This window comes from Empidonax traillii, unplaced genomic scaffold (genome assembly GCF_003031625.1).
Source record: "Empidonax traillii isolate 1590-97213 ecotype Southwest subspecies unplaced genomic scaffold, ASM303162v1 scaffold675:size783547, whole genome shotgun sequence".
Classification (NCBI taxonomy): domain Eukaryota; kingdom Metazoa; phylum Chordata; class Aves; order Passeriformes; family Tyrannidae; genus Empidonax; species Empidonax traillii.
Genome location: NW_020955868.1, coordinates 698,082 through 705,802, shown reverse-complemented (window position 1 = coordinate 705,802; position 7,721 = coordinate 698,082). Strand labels below are relative to the sequence as shown.

Genomic DNA, 7,721 nt, shown 5'->3' with positions numbered 1-7,721 from the left:
AGGTGCAGCAGGAAAGCAGCAGCCTATGATATTGTTCCTGCAATTCTTTTATGTGTTAGCAGTGTAACAGGAATCCATCCATCCTCCAACAAGATGTGGCCCGTAGAACTCTGCATAACCTGTATAAATGCACCAAAACACAACATGATTCAGCATGTTCATTTCCATCTGCCTCAATACACTTTAAACGCTCCTCAAAATCTGCATTTCTTCCAGGCTTTGCATATGTGGATCTCAGTAAATAGTCTGATATTTCACAGGCCAGGTTTGGGATTTAGAGGTGGAGGTCCTTCCTATTAAAAACTTACATGGTTAACTGCATGTATACATGCACATGTACATGTGCATATGTGAAAAGGTACACTAAAAATCAGCTCCGTGTGCTTAACAGTCAGTACAGGGGAAAATAATGCCCTTAACCTACTGTGCTCTCTGAGCATCTCAGACTATTAAGCCCATTCACCCTCCTGTATTTACCATCTGTGAAAAGATGTTCACCATCAAGAGGTTCCTCTGCAAAAGAGGAAGATGAGCTATTCTGGCAAAATGAGGGGAACATGAAAAGAATCACACAATATGCTGAGTTGGAAAGGACCCACAAGAATCGCTGAAGTCCAACTCCTGGCCCTGCACAAGACGGCCCCAACAGTCACACCCTGTGCCTGAGAGTGTTGTCCAAATGCTTCTCGGACTCTGTCAGGCTTGGTGCTGTGACCACTGCCCTGGGGAACATGTTCCAGCACTCAGCTACCCTCTGGGTGAATATACAATATCCAGCCTAAACCTTCCCTGGCACAGCTTGATGCCATTCCCTCGGGTCCTGCCAGCTGAAGCTCTCAGGGAATTAAAGACACAGACGTGATGTCGTGCTAATGGTATTGCCACCAAAATACTGAAATACATTGTGAGGACCTAGATTTCAGATTCTGCCTGAAAATCAGCTTCTCTGGCATTGTAATATCCCAACACTGCCTCACGGGGTGGACTTGGTGCAGTTTCAGGGAGAAAAGAGCTGCTTGCAGAATAAAAACCATTTATTCACAGGGATTGTGTTTATCACAGAGCTCGTGAAACAAGACTGTCCCAGTGATAATTACTATGGCTGCAAATAAATATTATCCTTTCCTTTTTCTGTCCTACGTTCTTCATCCTCCCTACAAATATCAGTGTGCTCTTCCTTTTATAAGATTAATTGGATTTTCAGTAGTGCTGAAGCACTTGCAATCCAAAGAAGAAAATGACACTTTCTATAGCAAATAAAACATTTAAAAACTACTAGTCAACATTATTTTACTTGCGAATTTCTTTGGAAAATACCTTTATCCTCACATGAAATGACAACAGAAATAAAAACGGACATTTTACAAGCACTGAACAAACAAAAGTGAGTGTGTATGACTACTTCATCTCCAAAGGAGAGTGAAGTGATGCATTCAACATCTACAACAGGGGCAAAACGTTACATTCCTGGGGCCAGAGCCATCCTCAACACCAGGAAGGCAAGACACCTGCATAAAAATCCTAGGCCAGAGCTTTGAGTTCCTCCTGGAGAGCGTTTCAGCAGCCAAAAAAAGGACACTCTCAGAAGATAAAATGACAAAACAAAACAGCAAACATTTGTCTTGACAATACTAAAGGGAGATGTGGCCCAAGAAGTTGCCTTTCTCAACGAAAAATAACCCCTCCCACTTTGTGTGTGGGGGTTGTGCTCTTTTCACATCCTTCAAGGGTTCCAGAAATCTGTTGCTATAAATATTCCCCATCTATTCCATCATCTGCCTGCACTGCCTTGTCTACAAGACCGAGGCAGAACAAATATTCTTATGAAGTTTTATATGGCCATTTTAGCATAGAAAGTGAAGATGGGAAATGAGATCTGGGAGGCAAAGGTCACTCTATTTATGATGGCTTTTCTAAACCTGTGCTTTGCAAAGTCACTGATAAAAATAATAACCACACAAGCTCTTGCAAGTTCTTATTAAGTGAGGATTAACAACTCTGAAAGTCAGTGGCGTTGCCTTTGCAGCTTTTGAGTGCTCATTTACCAGGAATAAGCAACCCAGCTTATCTATTGCTTGTGGGATCTATACTCATTTCACCCAATACATGACAAAAATACCCTTCAGCCTTTATTAGTGCCTGAAGCTCTCAGAAAGCTCAGGCAGATAAACACTCAAACAGCACGAGGGAGTAGAAAAACCAGTAGTTCCACTCATCTCCTACCCTACATCTACTGAATTTTTGTTTGAAGTCTGCACTCTGTTAGAAGATCTGGGCGTTCTAATACTCAGAAAACAAAATCTAGATCAAAACAAAGACGAATCACATCCCAAAAAGATCTCTTTACACAGCACTGAGTAAACTGTATGAGTAGGTACATTAACACAGTAGCAACAGCCAGTTTCACAGACACCTGATGGTATTAACTCCAAACTGTCCATTTTCCTTAACATACCCATGAAATATTTTCCCTTTTTGCACTTTCTATTTTTCCTCTCTCTTAGTAATTTATTTTATAAATTGCATCAAAGTTCTTCAGGTCAAATCAAAAACTCTCCCTGTTGCTTTTTCAAAAATAACATCAAGTTCACAAATCTGTGAATTGAACATCAATTCAATCAATTTCACAAAAAAACTCTCCCTGTGGCTTTTTCAAAAATAACATCAAGTTCACAAACACCAAATAAAGGTTGCTAGGCTGATGTCTCTAGGCCTTAAAATGACAGTGGAGGAAGTATTTGGTGTCAAACAGAAGCAAGCTGTCTACCATGGGAAACTTTTATTTTCTTCCATGTATAGGACATACACAATTATAATTTGACAGGTAGAAATATAAAATGTATCTAACTTCACTCAGTTACCAAGAATATGGAAATGTTAAAGATCATTATCCTACAACTTTAAACGACAGAAATAGAGTATTTGCATTTGTCTTTGCTTGCAAGGAAATAAACAGCCACAATTTGCTAAATTCCCCTGACAGTTCTTTTTCGAGACAAACTAACTGAGCTCAGACAACAGAAACTTATTTTTCAGTATCATCTTGGTGATATAACAAGCCATTAGAGAAGTATTTGTCTTGCTTTCCTTTAATATCACATCAGAAAAAAACACCGCAACAGCATGTTTGCCACAAAAAGGGCACTAAGAAATGTAATTTGTCTTAATATCTAAAACTGTTGATCAAAATCCTTTGTGAAGAGCTGGACAAATGAAGAAATTACATCTTTATGCTCAGGAGACATTTTGTTTCCATGGATAATATCAACAAACCAATTTTCAAAACCAGAAGAGCAGACATATGCCCTGATGGGGAAGGATGTACTGAAAAAAAGGGGAAAAAATACTGTCAGTATTTTAGCCAGACACACTACAATGTAATTATATTTTGTTGAAGAAGTCTTCAAATCTCACCCTGCATCCATTGTTAAGCTCTTCAAATTCACCTGAATGAACTTAGCAGATAACACTACCCAAGGGATTCAGCTTCTTTGCAAATCTAGCTGCTTGCTCAGTAACTAAGTGCTAATTACAGCTAAAAATTTACAAAAATAACTTCAAAGGGAATCAATCAAAATTTCTGACATGATAGCCTAAGGTAATACTGAATAGATTTGTATTTGAATTGGTTATTAGCTTTGGGTATCCAAATAGCAGTGTTGCTACACAGAAAAAATCTGTCCTTTAGTTTTCAGCTCGTATCCACTTTACGAGACAGAACATCACTCGTAAGGGGACAGGATGCAAGTGCTAACCCCTAAGTATCTGCACTGATTTGAAACTCCTTCTTCTCTCCTGTGGTGACATTTTCACTTTTGTGTGACGAATTATTTTCACTGCTGTAAGCGAGGTTTGTGAAGATTGTGGGATGAATTTAATGATAATTCTAGACCTCGCCAGGTGTTCTTAATAAACAGTTCAAATACTGAGACTGTCCTTTCTCATGGAATTTATTTTGACTTGCAAAAGTTTTCTCTACCAGAAATGATCACTTAGTGGTCACAAGTGCTGTACGATCAAAAAAATCTCAGAAAAGGCACCTGTGCAAGTTTTTCCACTTGCACAGTGGTCCATGTCCCGCTCAAGAACACAGCCCAATCTCGTGTCATGTTCCACACAGCAACAATGGCAGACACACAACCAAGGCATCAGCCAAATTACCAAACATACCAATGACATCATAGTTTCCACAACATTATAGGCATGATGTCAGCCTGGCTCTAGTGGTAGATCACTGACTAGCTCATCCTTGGCATCTGTAGAGACAGACTCAACTATAGCACACAAAGTTGTGTGCTATTTGTGTACAAATACTTAAACATCACTAAGGTGCACAAAAGATCTGAGGGGGAAAGTTTACAAAAGATGTGTGTGGAAAACAGCTTATGTTGGCATAAATGGTAAAGTATCACTGGGCTACCAAATGCTGGCATTGTAGTCCAAGACAATTAGTAAAAACACAGTCTTTGACAGCATTTATACAACAAAATAATATTCCTGTAACACAGACTGAAGGCCATTACTGCAGGGCCGGAAACTTAAAAGGAGGGTTCAGAGTTGGAATGTCCATAAAAATGTGTTAGTCACTGCAACAAAGCCTTATGACATACCAAGGCTTTTACTCAAAACAGATTATATTTAATAACTAGCATTTCAAAAACAATCATTCTTTGCACAAACTATTTTTTCTTTCTCTTACATTACAAATTACTCGCCTCCACCCACACTCCTCAGCTAAGGATGAAACATGTTGTCAGTTGTACAGATGAGTAAACTGAATCACAGGACTGACAAGTTTGACTTGTTTCTTAGAGATACAGATTTAAATAAAAAATTCCTTCTCTGAAATAAATGGATTTTCACCACAGAAGTAGGATAGGTGAGGAAAGAATTTTTTCGTCATCTTTTCTTCTTGATCAGCAGTGCAGTGGCATGGCCAGTTACAGGATGAAGAAGTTTTCAGTTATTTTTTCTGTCTGAAACAGATGTTCCCTCTGGAGAACTCGCCATCACACAGAAAAATGAGAATCACAGCCCTTTCCTGTGCCAGACAAATCATCAAAAGTGATACAGGTCTCAAGGCACTTGTTCAACTCCCAGTCTCTCACAACTCAAATATTCTGACATCTGAATTCACGTATCTCCTTTAAGAGAGAAATGTCATTCTCCTGAGCAGCCACACGTGGAGTCTGAAATGGAGAAAACTTAAAAAACCAAACCAAAACAAACCAAACCAAAACAAAAAAACCCCAAAACAAAAACAAACCCTTTGGTCTACTGAAAGGAAAACAGAGACTGTACTGCACTGCAGCAATGCTAGTTTGTCAGCCTTAAAATAAAGTATTATGGCCATAAACATGCCATGGAAACTTCTCAAGGAAAACCAGTCTGATCTCTTCAGAGTAGGAGAGGATATCAGGGAGGAGAACTAAGAGCTCAATCATTAAAGCTGAGCAAGGGCTTTTGCTTAAGAAAGGAGTTTCAAAGCTAAGCCTGTGTACCTCCAAACTTCAGGCACACTGCGAACATACCAGTTCTAACTGCCTTGCTCAAGTCCTGGTGCCACCAAGGCAGCACCAAGCTCAGCACAGGCTCATTAATCCTCCAACACAGGCCCAACCTCAGGCTCTAGTTGAAAAAGCAGTGTCACAGATGTGAAAGCATTAGGTCGAAGTAGCCCTGAGATTGGAACATGCAGGAAAAAAGCCAACCTGACAGTGTGTAAATTGTACTGGTGCAAAAAACACATTATTCCTTTTTTTCCTCCTATTCACCATGAGCAAGGCTGTTCACTATTGAGCTGCAAATACTGCAGAAGAAATGTAACTCCCCACATTTTGAAAAATTTGAATCCCAATCCGGAAATCAAATTGAACCTTTGTACCAAGCCGTACAACTTCAACAGAACTATATCTGCTTATTTTTAGAGCTGAAAATAGTCCACTGCAGCTTCTGCCCTTGAAAAGTGCTGTCCTGTGATTGCTTTCAGAGGAGTTGCATGGTTTAAAAGAATATCTATTCTCAAGATGATGCGGGAGTTTTAACTTCAAAAGACTGTTGAGGTATGAATGCTCCATTTATTTATTAGCAAAAGCATTTCTTACTATGATCCTGTCTTCCTGTGTGGAGGCAATAAAGTGCAGTTCAAAATGCAATTGTTTTCTACTCAGTGGTCTTTTTGCATTCTGTGGAACAGAGGCAAGCTTCATCTGCTCCCAGTAGGTTCAGTGTACAACTAACTACTAATATCTGAGTTCTGAAAACGTATATAAGAACAAATGCTAATTACAAAAAGGATTAAAATATGACATAAGACAGTAGATACTCTCATGACTGTTGCATAATTCCATGTGGCTTAGAAACAGCAATAACAAAGGAATTGTGCCTAAGGGAGCAGTCCATGTTTGCAAATAAAACTAAGCTGTCAACACTGGCAGTTACACCCACTGCTGGCAATTAAATATTCAATAACGACGAGCAAGGAAACCTCGAGTGAACACCTAAATAAACTGTGTTAGGCGGTGAATCTGGATGGGAGTGGAAACGATGCTGGCATTGGGCAAGGATAAAAAAACCAGCCTAATGAATCCTCAGCCTTGAAACCACACTGAGTGTGCACTTCATCCAGCGTGTATCTGCAGAGCTGCATCTCCAGTGTACCCAGTCACGCGGCTGTCAAGAGAACAGGTAAGGAAACACAAGGTGGAAAGGTTTTCAGAGCTGAAGACAAACAGCTAAAATTCCACCTGAGTGAAAACTGGAGGCTAGCATTGCCGTTGGATATTGAGATGTTCAAGGTAGAGAAAGAAATAGTAGACTAAAGCCTTGACATGAATAAAATGCATTTGTAATAAATTGATGCTGCAGTCCTCTCAAGTCATTTTTCCAGTCTGAATTCGGCACAGATTAAATCTGAGGTGCAATGCCCCTTGCACGAGCATTTTTTTGTTTGGGTTGGTTTTTTTCCCCAGGTTATCTTCTGAGTCATACAAGAACTCTAACTTATGCAGATAGTTTGTAAATAACTTAGAATACAAAATAAATTTACAGACAGTGAAGGTGTGGATAATAACCATAAGTAATAGGTCATATGCTCCTACTCAAGCGCAGTCAAAGCCAAAACTTTTAATGAGATTTGCTCCAAGCTTCAGCTTAATCAAGATACAGCAGGATTTTTCTTACAAATTTTGGCATGGTGACTTTTGAGATGAAGTATGTAAGCGACAACAGCTTTTTATGCTCATCTCTAAGAGGTACTTATTGCAATTATTACATTACTGTGTTTAACATAAGAAGCATGGTGTGAAGACTTGCAAGACTGTAAACAGTGAAAATCCAAAATTCATGATCAAACTGCTAAAATGCCATACTGAAAAAAGCAGCCAGTAATGAATTGTTACTGACAGAAATTTTGCTTTTCACCACTCAGGTTTTTATTGAGCAGGTGATTCTAAATGACAAGAGCAAGGTTTCTCATCTCTGAATGCAAAGTTCAGCTCTCTTACTGAAAGGTGAACTTTGAAAGCATTTGTGTGGGTGGGCAGCAAAAGAAAGAAAATTTTCATTTGATAAAACTTTATTTTGTTTGTAGAAACACATAATTCTCTTTAGTGAAAAAAGGACAGAAGTAGCCAGGCCTCCATAATCAGGTGCTTTCCCTTGAATAAAATAAATCAATAAAAAACACACAACAAAACCCATCACAAACATATGGGAAAACA

General features: G+C 39.1%; 1 long non-coding RNA gene across 1 annotated transcript; it reads left to right on the top strand.

Moving 5' to 3' along the window:
• The first annotated feature begins 777 nt into the window (after window positions 1-777).
• Window positions 778-6,184, top strand: LOC114065549. Its single transcript, XR_003572999.1, has 3 exons — window positions 778-1,692; window positions 3,931-3,933; window positions 6,171-6,184. It is a non-coding gene; the product is annotated as an uncharacterized LOC114065549 (long non-coding RNA).
• The last annotated feature ends 1,537 nt before the right edge of the window (window positions 6,185-7,721 follow it).